At 42.1% G+C, this 20,281-nt stretch overlaps 1 protein-coding gene across 1 annotated transcript in view; it reads right to left on the bottom strand.

Moving 5' to 3' along the window:
* The window catches only part of WDFY4 (WDFY family member 4), a 267,578-nt gene extending 262,262 nt beyond the window's left edge, over positions 1-5,316 (bottom strand). The window contains 1 exon segment of the mRNA XM_014562645.2: positions 5,192-5,316. The gene's annotated coding sequence lies outside the window, so the exon portion shown is untranslated.
* Between the last annotated feature and the right edge of the window lie 14,965 nt (positions 5,317-20,281).

The following is a 20,281-nucleotide window of genomic DNA, read 5'->3' as shown; positions in this document are numbered from 1 at the left end:
CCGAGTCCCCCTAAAACTGAGTTCCTCTGTGGAATTGATTATGAATGACCTCTCTATCTAAAACTTTATTCCCTTTCTTGTCCCACACCTGTTCCCCTCAGGAATGAGCAGTAACAAAAGAAAGGGGGGACTGAATCCAAGCAGGACCCTGCAGGGTCTTCCTGGGTTAAAACAACAACAGCAACAACAACAGCAAAACACACCCTCCATGTCTCTCATGTCTTATTTATAGGGGGTAAAAGGTTTTAGTCTCTTTGGCCTTCTTTGAGTTCCAAAGAGCAGGCTCAAGCAGTTAAAAATCAGGACAGTAGAGTCACAGGACTCTGTTCTTCTTGAAGGGTTATAGAGTAACAATCTGATGTGTATCTCTGAGTCCTTCTGCAGAAACTAAGATCCCCACACGGGTAGAGGATGGTGACTACATGCTGATCATAGCACATAGACCCCAGACTGGCTGGAACCAGAAGGTTGATGATTGAGATTTCCAAAACATCACTCCACTACTAATCAATCCCAATAAGGTCCACAAGCTGATCATGCATCCTTTGGACCCTCTCCCCTTTACCCTTTTTGCCTTTAAAAACCTTGTGTCCTGGCCAGCAGCAAGAAGCATTTGAGACGAGTCTAGATCTCCCATCTTCCAAGTTGGAACCTCCTCAATTAACACACCTTCCTCTGCTCCGGACTCCAACATTTTGGTTTATTTGGCCTCACTGTGGGTCTGGCTTGGGTCTGACAGCACTCCCTCCCTGACCCAAGGGGCCAAGTTGCCTTACTTGTCTACCATGAAGGCCACTTGTGAGCAGAGAGTGCCAAGAATTCTTTCCTCTATTTGATATTTTATAGGCATCTCCACCTTCATGTATGTTCAAACCAATATTCTGGATGATCACCACCTTGTAAATATGCTTTTTCTACCCTTGACCCAGCTCAGGGGACCCAGCTCAGTAAATGACAGTTCCATTCTCCTGTTGCTCTGGAGTCATCTTGAACCTCTCTCTCCTATATCCTACACTTACATTATTATCAAATGCCTCTCAAAAAACACCCTGAATCTCACCACTCTGACCACCTCTCATTATCCCTACTACTATGACTTTGGGGCAAGCCATCACTACCTCTAGCCTGGACCCATTACAACAGCCTCTTAACTGATAGTCTTTCTTCTTTGTTTGTTACCCATAGAAAGTGATTTTTCTTTAAAATGGGAGCATACATCAGCAAGGGTCAAAAAAACGTATTTTTTAAAATAATTGCAATAATATCAAAATATAAGCCATTTAGGAATAAATATAGGCAAAATATGCACTAATTTAATAAAGAAAATTATAAAATTTTATTTGAATACTTTAAGGAAGACCTAAATAAATAAGGAGACAAACCATGTTCATGAATTGGAGGAATCGTTTTCATAAAGGTATCACTTCTCTCCAAATTATATTTGCTATAAAAATCTGAACATAACTTTTTTGTTGAATCTGATAAGCTGATTCTGAAATTCATGTAAAGGAAGAAAGAACCAAGACTGTCAAGACAGAATGAAAGAATAAAAAAAAAAGAGGAGGTTCTTTCCAGATTTCAAATTTTATTATAAGCCCCTAGTTAATAATATTATTTAGTGTTGGTATATAAGCAGCTCATATGACTCAATAAGAAAAAAATAAACAACCCAATCCAAAAATGGGCAGAAGACCTAAACAAGCAATTCTCCAAGGAAGACATACAAATACACAAGAGGCACATGAAAAAATGCTCAATATCACTAATTATCAGAGAAATGCAAATCAAAACTACAATGAGGTATCACCTCACACCAGTCAGAATGGCCATCATTCAAAAATCCACAAATGACAAATGCTGGAGAGGCTGTGGAGAAAAGGGAACCCTCCTACACTGCTGGTGGGAATGCAGTTTGGTGCAGCCACAGTGGAAAACAGTATGGAGATTCCTCAAAAGACTAGAAATAGACTTACCATATGACCTAGGAATCCCACTCCTGGGCATATATCCAGAAGGAACCCTACTTCAGGATGACACCTGCGCCCCAATGTTCATAGCAGCACTATTTACAATAGCCAAGACATGAAACAGCCTAAATGTCCATCAACAGATGACTGGATAAAGAAGATGTGGTATATTTATACAATGGAATACTACTCATCCATAAAAACAGACAACATAACTCCATTTGCAGCAACATGGATGCTCCTAGGGAATGTCATTCTAAGTGAAGTAAGCCAGAAAGAGAAAGAAAAATACCATATGAGATTGCTCATATATGGATTCCTAAAAAAAAAACCAAACAAAGCATAAATACAAAACAGAAATAGACTCACAGACATAGAATATAAACTTGTGGTTGCCAAGGGGGTAGGGGGTGGGAAGAGATAGACTGGGATTTCAAAATTGTAGAATAGATAAACAAGATTATGCTGTATAGCACAGGGAAATATATCCAAGATCTTATGGTAGCTCACAGAGAAAAAAATGTGACAATGAATACATATATGTTCATGTATAACTGAAAAATTGTGCTCTACACTGGAATTTGACACAACATTGTAAAATGATTAGAAATCAATAAAAATGTTAAAAAATATATTATTTAGTGTTGGCAAAGAGATAAACAAACTGACAGAAGAGAGAGCCCAGGAACAGACCCACTATACATGACAACTTGATTTACAACAGAGCTGTTGTAGATTAGTGGCTGAAAAATGCCCTTTTTGATTCATGGAGCGAAGACTCTTGGTTATCCATATAGGAAAAATAAAATAAAATAAAACATTACCCCTTATCTCACACCACACAGAAAAATCATTTCTAGGTAGGACTAAAGACTTAAATATGGAAGGCAAATTATTTTTAAAATTTTAATCACGTAAGAGAATAATTTTATGAAATTAGGGTGGAGGAGAATCTCTCAGACAATGCATAACACGTATATATCATAAAGGAACGTATGGATAAATTAAGCTTATTTGAAATTAAGAAATTCAATCACTAATAGAAATCACAAGGACCATAAGGAGACAAGGCAGAAACAAGAGAAAAATATTTACAACATACACAAATAACAAAGAATTAACATCCAAATACATACTGAATTACAGAAAACCAACAGGATAAAATACAAATGCCTTCAAAGAGAAAAAAATGTTTGACCGGGAGAAAGAATTTAGAATGGTCAATGAGCATATAAAGAGACGTCCAACCTTAGTAATTCAGGAAATGCATATTCAAAACATAGATGGCTTTTGATTTGCACGGAATTGGTAAAAATCAAAACTCCAACAGTATCAAATCTTGGTGAAGATGCGGTGCCACAGAAACTTTTACATATGCTGATGGGTGGGTAAAGTGGTACAACTGGTTTGGAAAAAGTTTTGAGATCATCCAGGAAGGCTAAAGATTTGTATACCCTACAACCCACCAATCCTACTTCTTGGGTTTATACTGTAGGAAATTCTTGCACACATGCCCCAAGATATATGTACAAGGAGAATCCTGTCAGCACTTACAAGTGCCAGCAGCACCTGGCACCTTATAATACAAAAAAAAAAAAAAGTAGAAATATCCCAAGTGTCCACTGGCAGTATACTGGAGGAGTACACATAGGTAATTCATGTAACAGAATACTATACAGCAATAAACATGAATGAATTCAAAGCACATGCAACAATATGAAGGAATTTCAGAAACATAATTCTGAGCAAATTAAGCAAGTCTTAAAAGAATATTTAATTCCTATTTACAAAGCTCAAAACCATGCAAAACCAAAAAACACATATTTAGCCGTTTAAATAGACAAGGTCGAACTATACAGGAACAAGTAAGCCCAAAATTCAGGACAACCATTTTCTCCAAAGAAAGAGACAAGCACATAGACAACTTCAATGATGCTGATAATCTGTAAAAAAAACACTGAGGTGGCTGCACACACAGGGCTCATGCCATTTTCATTCCTTATACGTATACACGTTCTCCAAGTCCTGTTTTCTGTCCACTCAACATTTCAAAGCTTCCCAAGTCTGAAGGGCTACGGCACAGGTCCTCACATTGGACAGGAAGACCCTTCCAGGCCTGACCCCACTCCACCGCCCTCTGGCCGGGTCACCTGGCACCCTCCTCCTCCTAGTCTGCCACTCTGGCCTCCTCCTCTGCACTTGGCCTCCTCAGATCCACCCCGCAAAGAACGCTTCTCAGAAATGGACACAGCTCAGGCCTTCCCTTCCTTCAGGTCTCCACTTAGAAGATATGTGCCTTCTGGGGCCTCCTGACCCCTGCTTCCTACCCTCTGAGCTCCAACCTTCTGGCACCCATGGCGCCAAGCACCACCCACCCCTGTCCACTGACTCTACTGTCTCAAACAGCACCTGGCAGGAACTGTCTCTCAATAAATATTCCTTGAACACTTCAAAGGATGACTATGCAGAAAATCAAATTAAAATGGACACTTTCCCTGGAAATGGTAATACATGAAATTCTTAGTTGCCAGATCAGTTCCTCATGCTTCAGAGAGGTTGGCCCAAAGGATTGGTGCAGCGTTCTATACGGTGCAATTTTAGGTGGGGAAAGAAGAGCTAATTCTCAAACCAGGTGATCCTGCTGATTTAGAAAATATTGACATTTCTAAAGTTTGATGTGATAATTCAGATGAGGAATGGGAGGCCCTCAGGGGGTACTTACTTACCAACCCCTCAGGAATGACCACAGGGCCAGGACAGAACCAGCTCTCTCAGTGACCAGTTCGGAAGTGGCCCCCGCCACGTGGGGGCTGGGCAGGGGAATCTCACAGCCAACCCCCTCTCTCCATCCCTGGACAATGGGCACAGACAGGCCCAGGTCCAGCCTCTCCTAGGTGGGACAGGTTATTTTTCTTAGCAGAACCCTGAGAACAGGCTTGACCTAAGGAAGAGGTACAGTGCTTGAGCCTGCCCTGGCTTGGCACAACCCAACAGGGACAGACAGACACCCTGGCAGACCCAGACATTGGAGTGGCCCTGCACATGCTTCCTGCTCCTCATCTTACCTCCTCTCCCACATCCACGAACCCAGATCAGGCACTGGAGCTCACATGGACTCCCAGGCTCAGCTCTCCAGGAGGTGGCCAGTCGGCCTGCCCTGGAAGATGGGACCCCCATGCCCACTTCTGGCCTGGCTTGGTGTGGCCAAGAGCAAAGTGACCTACCTGGAGTGTGTCAGTCAGGGCCACCAGACCTTGGATGGCGTGGGACCCCCCATCCCCAGCCAAACCCCTCCAGCTCAGGGGACGAGGACCCGGCCCAGAACCTTCAGTCTTTAACAGCGTTTCACTATGAATCACTTGAGCTGGGTGTCTGCTCACTTCCTGGAGAAAGCAGAAGTGGAGAGTCTGTAGACGCCTGATTCTGCCCACTTCCTGGCCATCAGCAGAGCTGCCTGAGTTCTAGTGGGTGACCTGGGCCCTGTAGAAAGGCCACTTAGGGCAGCACAGTCAGGCAGTGCTGGGTGGGGGCCAAGGACAAAGAGGGAAAGCTAATAAGAGTGGACACAGAGTTCACCCCCGTGCTATTGGGCTGGACTTTGCTTCCCTGGGTCCCATGCTTCTCTCTGAGCCTTTGGTAAAATAAAGATAATAATGGTGTTTGGGTGAATTTAACTAGAGGTGTGTCTAAATACATCCACGGACACTGCATGACTTCATCATCTTCTTCCCTGAGCTTCTGGGTCCAGAGGGGAGCTTCCCATCTGGATTTCTTCCTCCTCCATCCTCAGACCTAACTTGTACCACTGATCAAGGGAGTCTTTAAAGATCAGATGGCCAAGAGTGGGTAATATCAAAGTGATGTTAAAAGAAAAGCTAAAGTAATGGAATAAAGTTCTCTGGAATTCAGTATCAAGATTCATATTTCTTTGGGTTTACTAGGTTGAATTGTTTCATATCCTCTATCCATAGCATCATCCATGTAGGACCAGCCAGCATGTCCATTCAAACACAATAGCTCCCTGTGTAACATGAGGAAGAGCAGTGATTAACATGAATGCCTGATGCTTCAAGCTAGCTCAGCACCTAAGAAATTATATATTGGGGAACAAAAACAAAATTAGGCAGAAGTTTTCTCAGAGACCATGGAAGTCCTAAGCCAATGGAAAGAGATCTCTAACATGCTAAAAGAAAAAAATTGTTAACCCAATTATTCTTAAAAAATGAGATGAAATAAAGTTATTTCCGGATACATGACAGCTGAAATCATTCATCTCCAGAAGACATGCACTATAAGAAATTCTAAAGGGTGTTTTTGAGGCTAATGGGAAAAGACCGGAAGGAAACATAGATCTAAGGAAAAGAGAGTACTATTAATGGCTAATATGTGAGCCAATATAAACTATATAATTTTTCTTGTCTTAATTTCTTTAAAAGATTGTAAGTGTTTAAAGCAAAAAGTGTCACACTGTACTTTTTTGAACTAGGAGACCTGCCCAGATTAAGATCTAGTCACAGACTCATGTCAACGCCACGCCCACTCCCCAACATGAGTCAGAGGTACCAACATCCCTTTTCAAGTTCTCATGTCTCATTCCATTGGCCATGGGTAGAAAGGAAGCTAGAATGGAAACTGGAGGGGCTCTGCAGAGGAGGGCACCACAGATCATCCTGAGATGTGCAGCAGGTGTGTACAGCAACACAGGTATCACCTTGTCAAGCCACAGTGGGCTCCATTTTTTTAAAGCAACAAATTAAGATCCATGGTTATACTCTATTCAAGAGCTGTTATGCTATAGTGTGTGCCATTATGGTGAAATATGTTAATTTTCTCAGTGTCTGATGTAAGACTCTTCCCTAAGGAGATACCTGCTTTTGTTGACTAAAATGATAGGTTAGGAGAGTCTGGGCTCTTAGGTTGAAAATCTGGGTTGAAATTCTCATTACTACACTGAAGGAGTTATCTTTAAGTCTGGTTCTTATTTGTAGGATGAGACTATTGCAATGTTGTAGGGAACAAATCAAGCAATATTTACAAGAGGATTTTTAAATGCTAAAAATGACTGTACCATTGTGAGTTGTTATTATCATTACTGAAAGAGTTGCCCATGCTAAGACATCAAAGCAACCAGGACAACTGTGAACTGCTCATGTAAATGTGTATTTTTGTTGAGGGGAAATGTGAGATTCTGTGATTTTTAAAAAATATCAAAAAATAGCAATTATACTTGTGCTTCCAGTTATGACAGGAGATAAGCTCCCACTGAAAGCAATTCTAAAATAGGGTAATATATGAGACAACTGTTTTCAGGTATTCAACAGCCGGCAGCATAAGACCACAAGGTGAGCCCCACAGTTGCTCTGGCTTTCTTCTTAGGGGTGCTTTCCTGCTGTGGTACAGGGAGGTGGACTCCCCAAAGGCAGTAATATCCTTGAACAAAAAAGGTGTAAGTCAGAGAGTTCCAGGCTTCCTGAGGGGTTAGAATTTTCAGGGCAGTGGCATGAAAGAGTGTGTTTTGTGGGAATTCACTGTGTATGTCCTTGGCGAAGGACCTGTATGTGCATGGGGTAAGACCCCAAGAGACCTAGCAGAGATCACCTGCTCCAAGGCTGAGAACTGGGTGGAGTGATAGAGATTGGGCAATGTTAGGAATGTTGATGTTCCACACCATCCAGAGTGGAGAGACATCGCTGAGCATCTTGGAATTTCATCCTAAACTCTGGAAATGCCAAACCTGAGAAATAAGAACTGCAGCCTAGAGTAGGAGCCACGAACTAGAACAAGTTCAAGCTTGAAATAGAAGAGCCCTAACAAAGAATAAAAGCAAGCCTGGCAGAATCAAAAGGATATTCTGGTAATTTAATTGTCAACAGGAAAGAACTCATCATCTTTTGAAGGAAGAAAGCATAATGCTACATCCCTTTAATGTGACATCCAGCATAAAACTAAAATTAGTAGAAATCTGAAGGAACAGAAAAAATGTGACCCATAAGAAGAAAAATAACTATCAATAGAAACAGACCCCAAGATAAGCAGATGTTGGAATTATCACATCAGTTCTGTAAAACAGCTATTAGAAATATATTCAAGGACTTAAAAGATAGCCATAATAATCAAAAGGGGGGAATTTTAGGAAGTAAATAGAAAATATAATATTTGGATGAAAGTGAAAAGCATATCTAAAATGAAAATTTTACTGATAGACCAACAGCAGATCGATGACTGCAAATTCAAAAAAAAAATCGTTAGTGAACTTGAAGATTGATCAACAGAAATTATTCAACCTGAAGGGCAGAGAGAAAAAAGACAAGACAAAGACACACACTCAGTTGCCTTTGAGACAACATTAAATGGTATAATATATGAATAACTGGGGTCCCAGAGAGGGAAAAAAACAAAAAGAGAAAGAGAAGAGAACAGTAAAAAATATTGAAGAAAAATGTTTGAAACTTGCAAAGTTAGTTGAAAATCAGTAAATTGCAGATACAGTAAGCTTCGTAAAGTCCAAGAAGGACAAGATGGATAGAAAACTACACTTAGGCACATCACAGTCAAGCTCCTAAAAATTTTAAAAATATATAATTATCTTAAAAACAGCCAGAGAGAAGAAATTACAAATTGGGGAACAAAAACAAAATTAGGCAGAAGTTTTATCAGAAACAATGGAAGTCCTAAGCCAATGGAAAGAGATCTCTGACATGCTAAAAGAAAGAAAATGTTAACCCAAATGTCCTTAAAAATATGAGATGAAATAAAATTATTTCCAGATTAAAGACAGCTGAAATCATTCGGAAGACTTGCACTATAAGAAATTCTAAAGGATGTTTTTGAGGCTGAGAACACAGATCTAAGAAAAGAAGGAAAGGAAAGAACGGCACAATTAATGGCTAATATGTGGGCAAATATAAACTATGTGCTTTGTCTTAGTTCTTTAAAAGACTGTAACTGTTTAAAGCAAAAAGTGTCGTGCTGTACTTTTCTGAACTGGAGTTTATACCATCTCCAGTTCATACAGTCATAGATGGAACATATATGAAAACAACCACACAAAAGATGAGGGAGTACGTGGAAACATGCTATTGCAAGCTTTTCGCATTTTACACGAAATAGTACTATATTAACTCAAAGGAGCAATAAAAAGTTGCGATACTTTATGTATAGCTTTGTGATGCAGATGTCAGGAAAGCTGAAGTTCAGTTCTGATGAACAAACTCACCCTAAGCATCTATTCTGGGCCAGATCCCAGCTAGACTCTAGAGAAACAGAGACGAATTAAGGCGAAGCTTCTGTAGAATTATTTCCTACAACAGCTGTTCCAGTGGGCAGGTGATTCTCCCATATATAATGATTCAGGAACTCAAACTCCTTTGTCCCTTAGAGTCTTGTTGTCATCTGCATCCAATCAGCAAAAGGTGAAAGAGAGAGAACAAGGCACATGTCCACTCCTAGAAGCTCAGCTCATAGGTGGCATGTATCACTTTGGCTCATATTCCATTGTAATCACATGGCCATATCTAACGTCAAGGAAGGCTGGGATGTGCAGCCCTGTCATGTGTCAGCCTTAACCTATCATTGGGGGAGAATGCACTGTGGTAGGCTACCAGCTCTGCCTTCAGAGAGCTTATGATCTAAGAACAATATACCAAAAAAAAAAAAAGTTAACAGTAGTTTCCTGACTTTCAAAATAAACCATGTTAATTTTATATGCGATGCAAAAAAGTATGAGGAATAGGAAATAAAATAAAATTATCAATACCCTGAATACCCTAAACAGCTAAGCCATAGCCATGGTGAGGACAGCAATTCATTCTTTTATTCCATATTTACCTGAGTATATTTCTTTGATCTTAATTTTTTTAAATAAATTTAAAATCAGGACATAAATTCTGCTTCATAACCTCTTGAGGGTCTTTTTTCACTTAATTCGTCATAAACAATTTCCCAGTTCATTATTACGGAAATTTGGGGTCAAGAAGAAGGAAGATTGTTTACGTAACAAGGGGATGTTTTTTAAAAACATGGAGAGAAAACAACTTCCTTGGAACTAGTTGGGTTTCCACATTCCCTGTGAGGATTATGATAAACTCTAGCAAAAGAGAGGGAATCCAAACAATATTTCCCCAGAAACAGAGGATGTGAGTCCGGGAGCAAATGGACAACACCTCCCAGGGCACCTGGAGCCCACAGGAACAATGCTCACTACTGCTGGTGACACGGGGAGACTTGGAGAAGTCTTGGGAGAGAGAATTGGAAAATTACAAATGGGTAAACACCTCCCTAATTTTCAAAAGATAACTGGAGGGTAAAATCTTCAACTCCAATTGGTCGTACTGACATAAAGCTAAAAAATAAAAAAGCCCTTCGAGAAGATAAAAGAATGCTTACAAGCTACTATTCAGCTAAATGCAGGCCATTCGACCCATTTCAATCACCATAATGATTCACCAGGACCAAGTCCTAAGCTGGGTCCCGCAGGCACAAGTAATAAATAAGAACGCTTTCCAAGGAGCTTGCAACCTAAGAACAACATTTAGGCTAAGCTCACTTATCTTTGGTGGATGAGAAGATACTGTATCACTAGGGATGGAAGCTTCAGTAAGGCATTGGATAAGGGCTCTCATGATTGACACTTTCATTTATTCCACTCCTGTCCCCTCAGCACCACCATGTGACTGACACTGTGTGAAATGCCTGGGGTGATAAGATCCAGTCTGTCCATGGGGAGTTCACAGACATCACACACACAACACACACACACACCATACAGATCTCAGCCTCTATACACAGCCACACACCTGTCATACCAAAACGGTTTTATTTTAGGGAAGTAGGAATAGACAGCTGACACTTCCGTTTAATTCTGAGCGCCTTTATGCCTTCACACCATTGATGTGGCACTGATAGAAATTAGTCCTCCCTAAAGATTCTCAGCTTTGGGGGAGATCTCATGGGGCCACAGTAAGGACATCACTGAGGAGCAGGCTTGAAAGTGGAGTGAGTGCAGCTTCTGGTAATAAGAAAGCAAAAGGAAATATTCTTTAAAAAGATTCATGAGAAACCAAAGCCTTTTCAAGAAATGGTGTTGAATAGATAAACAACAAGGTCCTACTGTGTAGCACAGGGAACTCTATTCAATATCTTGTAATAACCTATAATAAAAAAGAACATGAAAAGAACATATATGTACAACTGAATCACTATGCTGTACACCAGAAATTAACACAACGTTGTAAATCAACTATACTTCAATTTAGAAAGAGAGACAGTGTTGAAACAACATGGATATCCATGACAAAAATAAATTAGTCTCAACTCCTACCTCATACCATGTACAAAAAAGAAAAATCAAAGTATTTCTTAGATTGAAATGAAAAAGCTAAAGCCATTATGCTTCTAAGAGAAACAGAGGAGTATCAAGGCAACCTGAGAGTAGGGAAAGGATTCTTGGACAGGACACAGAGAGCAATAACTTTTATAAAAGAAAACATTTCCAACTGTTAGGAAATGAAAAGGCAAGTCACAGACTGGGATAAAACACACACAAACCCTATATCTGACCAAGGAAGGATCCAGAACAAATAAAGAGTACCAACAAATCAATAATTAAAAGCTAAATAATCACAATCTTCAGGTCCATCCATGTTGCTGCACATGGCATTATTTTATTATTTTTTATGGCTCAGTAGTATTCTGTTGTACAAATATATCTCATCTTCTTTATCCAGTCATCTGTTGATGGACATTTAAGTTGTTTCCATGTCTTGGCTATTGTATATAGTGCTGCTATGAATATTGGGATGCATGTATTTTTTCAAATTAAATTTCCCTCTGGATATATGCCCAGGAGTGATCTCCACTGGATCATACGGTAAATCAATTTTTAGTCTTTTGAGGAATCTCCAAAAAAAAAAAAAGCTAAATAATGCAATAAAAATGAACAAAAGACTTAGATACCAAAAATATATTTTAATTTATAAAAATATACATATGTATGTGTCTACATATATATGTAGACACACATAAATATACACAAATGGCCAAAGTACATGAAAAGGTGCTTAATATTGTTAATTACCAGGTAAGTGCAAATTAACACCACATTGAAATTCCTCAATACACCCATTTGAATGGCTAAGGTTTTAAAGATTTTATAGGATTTGGAGCAACTTGGAATGCTCCTATATTGCTAGTGGGAATATATAATGATACAGCTACTTTTGCAAACAGTTTGGCAGTGTCTTAAAAACGTACGCTTATCATGTGACTCAGCAATTCCTTACCCATGTGCTTACCCAAGATGAATGAATGAAAACACATGTCCACACAAAGATCATGCATGAACATTCATAACAGCTTTATTCATGACTGCTAATAACCAGAAACAACCCAAATGTCCAACAGCTGGATAATGAATAATTATGGTATGTTTCAAATCAGGGTATGTTTACACAATGGGATTTTACTCAGCAATAAAAGATCTTACTATCAAGCCACCCTTCAGCATGGATGAATCTCACAGACCTTAGGGACAGCAGGAAGCCACACACAAAAAATGAGTTCTGTGATTCCATTTATATGAAATTCTCCAACAGACAAAATTAATCTAAAGGAGAAAAAAAAATCAGAACAGTGGTTGCCTCCGGGAAGAAGGTATTGACTGGGAAGGGGCACAAAGGAACTTACTGAAGTGAGGAAAATATTTCATTTCTTGATAGAGGTATGGGTTACACAGGTGGAATAAATTTTTTTAATCATACCGTTAATACTTGAGCAGTTCAATACTCATAAAATGTTACATTAAAAAAAACTATATGAACAACTGAGAAGGGAAGGGGTGGAGGTATGAATGAAATAAAAATGACAAAATGTTAGTCAAGGTTGAAGTTGAACCATGGGTATACGGGTTCATTATATCATCATGTTTACTTTGAATATACCCAAATTTTTCCATAATAAAACTTTTTTTAAAAGAGAAAGAGAGAGCAAGAAAAAAAGGTTAGGTCTACCAGAAACTAAAACATACTCTGACTCTTCTGTCATAGAAACAGCGCCCACACATGGGTAAACAAAGAGAACAATGGAACAAAATAGAAGATCCAGAAACAGCCTCAATTACATACACGAATTTAGAATACTTAACACTGACATCTCCAATCAGTGAGGAAAGATGGACTATTAAGAAGTGGTGTTAAAAATGAAATTTTTTACAAAACAGAAGCGGACTTACAGACATAGAAAACAAACTTATGGTTACCAAAGAGGAAAGGGTGGGGATGGGCGTAAATTAGGAGTTTGGGATTAACATTTACACACTACTACATGTAAAATAGATAAACAAGGGCCTACTGCTACTGTATGATAAAGGGACGTATATTTAATAACTTATAATAACCTATAATGGAAAAGAATCTGAAAAATAATATATATATATGTGTGTGTGTGTATAACTGAATCACTTTGCTGTTCACCTGAAACTAACACAACATTGTACATCAACCATACTTCACTTTTTCTAAAAAGTGATGTTAAGATAACCAGAGAGATATATATGAAAAAACAAAATTAGATCATGTCTCACAACTCAATAAGAGCCAAATGAATCCGTTATCCACATGCAAGAAAAAAAATTAAATAAATGTTAAAGGAAGAAAATAAGGAGGATTCCCAAAGCATCTGGCAGGTACATAGTTCTAAAGAGGTGGCCACCAAGCCATTGAGTCCCAGGGAGATGCCAGGCTCAAGGCCAAGGAGCCAGACCCCCAGTGAGAACCCGAGGACAGGCAGCATGGAGAGCAGGGGTCCAGGGTGGTGCCAGCAGGAGCAGACACAGCCGAGCAGTGGGGCATGTTGCCCCTGAAGGGAAACCAAAATAAAACATAAGTTCATTTCACAAGTGCATGGGGCTATGCGATGGAAGGTGTGGACCGCCCTCTGGTCATTGTACTAGGTCAACCACAGCTGCGGCAGCTGCCTAGTGAGGAGTGCGGAAGAAGGAAGGGGGGATGGGCAGAAAGAGGGGAAGAACATGCTGCATTTGTGTGTCTCCCAGAACAACCATTTGGGCCCCAGCTGAACCTGGGACAAACATGGTGGCAGAAGGATGGCGCGGCAAGACCTTCGGATGGTGGCCCTTACAAAATTCTTCCTCATCCAGGATGGGTTGCTTTTCCATTTCCAAAGGCCATATCCCACCCTTACCAAGTACAGAGAACCCTCGGCCCTTCCTCCCCAGGGAGGGTCCGAGAAGAATTTACCTTCTAGTTGAAGAAGGGACATGAGAGCAGCATCAAGCACCTTGAAGACAGTCAGCAAGCCCTTCCCCCAACACCGAGAGGACAGAGGGTACCAGGAGATGGCACTGGGGGAGGCCGAAGAAGCAGATGGGCAGGAACAGGGAGACATCCTGAGGGTCAGGTGTTGGAGGCCCGCTGGGAAAGCGCAGGAGGCCAGTGGTCCCAGCGCAAGTTCCACAGGAAGCACTGGATGGAGCTATGTTCAGCTCTCCCGGATGGTAACCGGGAGGATGAAGTAGGGAAGTGGTACCCAAGGATCTGATATGCACCCTCAGATACCTGAGCGACAACCAGGACCAACTCCCTGGGCAAACACTGAATGAGGACGGCGCATGCTGGCGGTGGTGTCTGGGCACAGTGGCTTCCACATCTTGGAGGCAGCCCTGGGCAGAGGATGAAGACAAAGTTTCTGGAGAAGAGACTTTTCTCTGCTGTCCTTAGTGAAGTGCCAGGAAGGGTCTGGACGGGAGGTGTGTCCTCAGCCCCCTGGCTAGCTGGACCCTCGGTGCTTCTCCCACACACCTCCCTGGGTAGGTTTTGGTGGGAGTGGCCGACATGCCCTAAGGGAGCAGGAGGTGCTGCCCTCTTGCCCCTCCCATCAGAGTCTGACTGGCACCTTCCCTGCCTCACAGCACTCACAGCAGAACACGGCCCCGCCTGGCTCCTGAGTGTCCTCCCTCACCTGAGGTCCAGCCTCCCACAGGTGCTCCCTACTCTCCATCTCTGTTTGGACCAATCAAATGTGGCCTGGCTGGGACCTGGGAAGTGACTGTGATTAGGTCACTGTGGCCCCCTGAGTCAGTCCCGCAGTCAGAACAATCACTGGTGGCAGGAATGCCCGGCCAGCTCACGTTGAGCAAAACTGGCTGACCCGACTACAACCACATGGGGGGCCACCGGGTGGGGGGGGGGGAGTGCAGGGAAGGCTGTCTCATCAGCGCTCCTTACAGCCACCCACCCTGCCAGATGCTCATGCCCCAAAGAAGTCACCCTGCAGCCAGTCACCCCCAGACAGCTAAGCATGTCCTCTCCTTGAGCAGGAGATGCTGCGTGAGATGCTGCTCTGTTTAACCCTGGAGGAGGTGAGAGAGGCCCCAAGGCCTGGGAGGCTGAGGTTGGTGGGTTGGTGGTGAGAAGGGCTGGGTGAGGTTAGCAGTGCTCCCTGGGGAACAGCACGGAGAGGCAGGGTGGTGGAGCAGAAAGAGTAGCGAGCTTCCGTTCTTGGAGGTGTGAACTCAGTCAAGGTCGGATACCTCTCTCCAGGGGACCCTCCCTCCCAGCTCCTGCCAAGATGGATGAGATGATGTAAAAGGAGGGAAGCACCTTTCTCCATGTCCCAGGGCCACTCCTGAGGTCCGCAGATCCTCTGTCACAGGGTGCAGAGCCTAATGCCTCCACAGTCATCCTGGGGGCCCTGCTTTGGCATAACCCTCTCCAACAGCAGCTTTCAGTTACAGGGGAAGCGGAGGGCGGGAAGTACTGCAGGTGGGGCTGGTCCACACTTCAGTAGCCACCTTGCCAGCTGGCCTGTGGCCCCTGTGGGCCTCCGCTCGGGCATGGCTCCTGGACATGCCCTGCAAAGAAAGTGCGTGGGCTGCAAACATCGGCAGGGGCAGGGACGCAGCTGTGCCCACCGGAGGCTCTGAGCCCATGTGGACCCGGCCATCTCCCTCCCGAGAGCACCACTCCTGCAGGCCGCAAGGTCTGACAGAGGAAGGGACAGCTGAGGACCAGCCCCACCTTGCTGGGGGGCGGGTGGGGGAGAGCAGGAGGGAGAGGGTGATCTCCGGTACATTCCTTAACCACACTGAGACTGTGTCCTTCTCTGAAAATAAAGACAATTACCGCTGTTTCATACGGATTGTGTTTTAATGAGAATTAAATAGAATGTGTGTGAAGCTGGCAGGTCAGGGGACTCTCTCCTTCCCATCAGGGCCCCACTTGGGGGCACATCTGTGACTCTCTGCAGAGTACAGTTCAAGGGACCTCAAACGACAGACAAGATGGGGGTGGCTTCCTTCCAGCCCCTCACCCTGCCCCTGAACTGCGGGGAAGGAAACCCTCCTCTCCAGGCTGCACACTGCCCCCTGATGATGCAGGGTATCTAAGGTGAGAGCCTTAGGCACCCTCAACTTCTTACTCAGAGTAGCACTGCATATCCTGGGTGGGAGGAGGGATGATGCCCTGGATGATACTGGTCTAACCACCCTAATCCTTCACTACCAAGAACAGGAACCTGCCAGTCTAAGCCATTAAACCTTAGGGTTCTGAGCAAGGCGTCTAACTGCCCTGGGCCTTCCTTTCCACACACATAAATTTAGCGTAATGAGGGATAAGTAATAGCCCCATATGGCAAAGTGCAGTGTTTAGCACATTGTGAATATGTGTGGTGTAGACAAGCCCAAAATGTGGCCACTCCCCCGTGTAACTAGAGAATCCCCTGGCTGGTGGGGCAAGGCCATGGGAAGGGGACAGAGGGATTAAATGTGGCTTCAGGCCTCTCAGGATGTTTGCACATGTGGTCGAACTCAAACTATCCTGTAAAAAGTATTACTGCAAAGTTGACAGGTCCAGGCAAGAGGAAGCAGAAGTTGTTTTGTTCTGTTTTTGTTATTTTAACAGTACTTATGGGTTCTCTTTTTCAATTATAAAATTACACCTGAACATGGAAGTAAAATTCAGCTTACAAAAATGTAAAAAGTGGTTTCCCTTTTGCCCGTGATCATTTTCCCATGATCGTTTTCCCCTTGGTCCAAATCATCACTAAAAGCGATTGCTTTTAGATCTTCTAATGGTTACCATTACAACTTGAATCCTTCTAATTTAGGATTAACTTTGCACCTGAAGACATGAAAAATAAGAAAGTTAGAGTGCCTACACTATTTTCTTATTCCTTTCCCATACACCTTCCTGATTTGTAATTATATCTTTACTTTATTCCTCTAAATGTGACCTTTCCAGCTTTGTTCATTGCATTTTTATAATTCCTTCCAGTAATTGCCTTTCTGACTTTAAATAGTTTGGTCAGTCCTATATGGACTAAATTAAGACAGTATTTGCTGCTCTGTAAGGCAAAGATTAGTCATTCTCAGTTAGCTTCGTTATTCTTCTTTCCTCTCTCTTCCCCCATTTTTGTTTCTCATACTATTATTTTCATATCATCGTGGTTTGAAATATTTGTGTTCGCGAACTAAAAGTCTCCTCTAAGCTTTGTCGATAAGTTGACTCTAAAAACTAGAAAACTAATAAACAACATTGACAATACTGTGGTTTCCAACTTAATATTCACTGTAGAACCAAGAAACATGATTGACTCAGAGAGAGGAAAAATACTCCTGTGTTATTAAAACTGTAAATTCAAATTATATAACTTATATAAATATCAATAAACAAATAATATTTAAAACAAAGGTAGTAAGCAATCAAAATCAACTCATTTTGTTATGTCTTGCTCTTGTGCTGTTGGCAATCACTGGTGACTCAGTGCATCCGTGTGGTGGACACGCTATGTAACAGTGTCCTAATGCACAGCTCCAAACTGCATTTAGTGACATCATGCTGGTATTTTAAAATTGGCCATGGTGGGAGAATTTACACCATGGAAACTGGAAGATGTTACAAACACGTGCTTAAATTATTGTTTTGTTGATTAGACTTAATTAAAGTAGTGGAGAAAATTTTAGTGATGTAGATTAAATTTAAATTGTGCTGGATTGATAGCCAAGGCATTGTACATAACACAAAAACAAAATAAAACAAAAAACTTGAGGAAATATTTTTCCAGTGTCTGAAAATGATTATCCAGTTCAACAAAGTCACCCGGGCTGCTGACAATGGAGTAACACTCTGACATACGTCAGTGCTAAAGCTGAAAATGGTTTCTGTTTAAGGAACATAGTCGGTATGAGGATGAAAAATAGTGGAACCATAGATTACATCCCAGATTTAATGACCATAAATGACTCGGTAAAGCCTTGTGGATCAGGACACAACTCCATTCGTCCAATCATGGTTAAATCAAGACTATAGGTTGACTATGGATTCAAGAGTTTGGCAAAAAGTAACACAACTACTCTAGAAGAATCAATTGGCTATATGGGGTTTGCAAAAGAAAACTGTATGTTCTCTTATGATTTGTAAATTTTGTGCCACACATACTTTACATCAGTAAAATTGGTGATAAACTTCGGCAGATAGACAGATGGATAGATAAATGGATGCATGCATTTTTTGAGAGCCCGTTGATAAACATTTCCCAGCACACCGCTGTCTCGAGGGCTTGCTTATCTCTCCATTACAACAAAGAAGAAATTAGGAGGAAAAGAAACACCTCCTCCCCCAATGCTCCAGGGCCAGCGAGGTTCCCGGCCGGTGCGGCTCATCAGAAGGACACTCGGGACTCTTTGAGGAGGATGAGGAGACAAAAGGTGAGAAACAGCAGGGCTGATGGGGCAGGTCACGCCTCAGAGCCTTGACCCACACATCTCTAAAAAGGGGCTGCTGGCCCTCCCCCTGGGCCTCTTGAGGCATCCGGGAGCCTGGAGACCTGTGGTGCTGTGAGGATGTGCGGGGCCCAGTGGCAGGACCTGCTCCACAAGAGAGGTGCCCCCTCCCCATCACCGATTCCCCCCCGGGTCCTGTGGCCCAAACAGGCTGTGGTCCCCCAGGGCCAGGCTCACCCAGAGGCCCTGGGAAGCTGCCAGCACCAGAGCCGTCCGTGGTGGAAGCTGACCTGATTCTGACGTCTGGGGAAGGGGCGGGGAGGCAAGGCCACTTCTGCTTTCTGCTCACACCCACTGAGGGACCAGCCCAGGAAGCACATTCGAATTCTCAAACCTCAGCCCCAGGTTCACTTCAAGTTCTGAGGGAACATTTACAGACAGTTTTCTTACAGCGGAAGTACCTCTCCGTGCTTCCAGAGAACCATGAAATGCGGGTATGATTGTTCCAAATGCAGTGGATGTGACTGTGACCCATAAAGATTGCCTTCTTCTTCTAGAAAACCCCCAATTTAAAGTACTTGACTTACCCTTCTGTGAATCTGTCCTAAGGAGGTGACCCAATATTCAATAAATCTACCTCAAGTTTTTTTTTTAATAATGGAATGATGTGGAGATATAAGTAAATGTACAAGCAAATCTTTGTGTGAAAATGCACTCTGTCTGCTGGAAACAGTGGGACGTGTTCAATTTCAGGAGATTTAAAAATAACATACAATATAGTCATGAATGTGCCATTTCAGATGTTATTTTTAATACCATGAGGAAATGCATGATTTATAACGTTAAGTTCAAGGGCAGATAAACAGCATCCTGACTGCAAGCCCCTGCTCTGAGATCACAGCCCCGGCTGTGAGTCCTGCCTGGCCTTGGGCAAGTCGCTTCAGCTCTTTAAGGCTTAGCTTTCTCATCAGAACAATGGGTCCCTAGCAACACCCTTCTTCACAGATGGTTGTTGTCAGGACAACAAGAGGGCGTCGCAGTACCTGGCACATGGTAAGTCTTTGACGTTAACTATAACCAGAATCCTCATTGCAGCCAATGTAAAATCCATCCACATAAAATACTAACAGAAGTCCATAACAAAATCTCATTTCCCAACAGTGCCAAGCATTCACTCTCTTGCATCACTTCGAGTTCAAATCCATAGTCCCAAAGGTACTTACCAGGGCAACAGGCACAATGATTCCACATAGTAGCTTGGAAATATTTTATAATATTAAACAATTACACAATTCACTGACTCCTAAATGCATACATGTAGTTCTGGACATACCATGAACAAGGTGTGACTCTGCCCACTACTAGATGGAAAATGAGCACCAGGGTTGCCAAGTTTATTTGTTATATTTATTTTATACTTTAAAAATCATAATAAAAATTTAATTTGTTCAAATAATGTTTAATTAAATGTTTTCTATTTATTAATTATCATACACATTTTGCCTTTTGATCTTTAGAGAAATCTTTAAAAATGTGGTGATACTATATGTCAGCAAAGGTTTAACATCCTAAGAAGAAT

The sequence above is a fragment of the Camelus ferus genome, chromosome 11 (genome assembly GCF_009834535.1).
Source record: "Camelus ferus isolate YT-003-E chromosome 11, BCGSAC_Cfer_1.0, whole genome shotgun sequence".
Lineage (NCBI taxonomy): Eukaryota > Metazoa > Chordata > Mammalia > Artiodactyla > Camelidae > Camelus > Camelus ferus.
The sequence above is the reverse complement of the archived record's forward strand: the minus strand, read 5'-3'. Positions and strand labels throughout refer to the sequence as shown.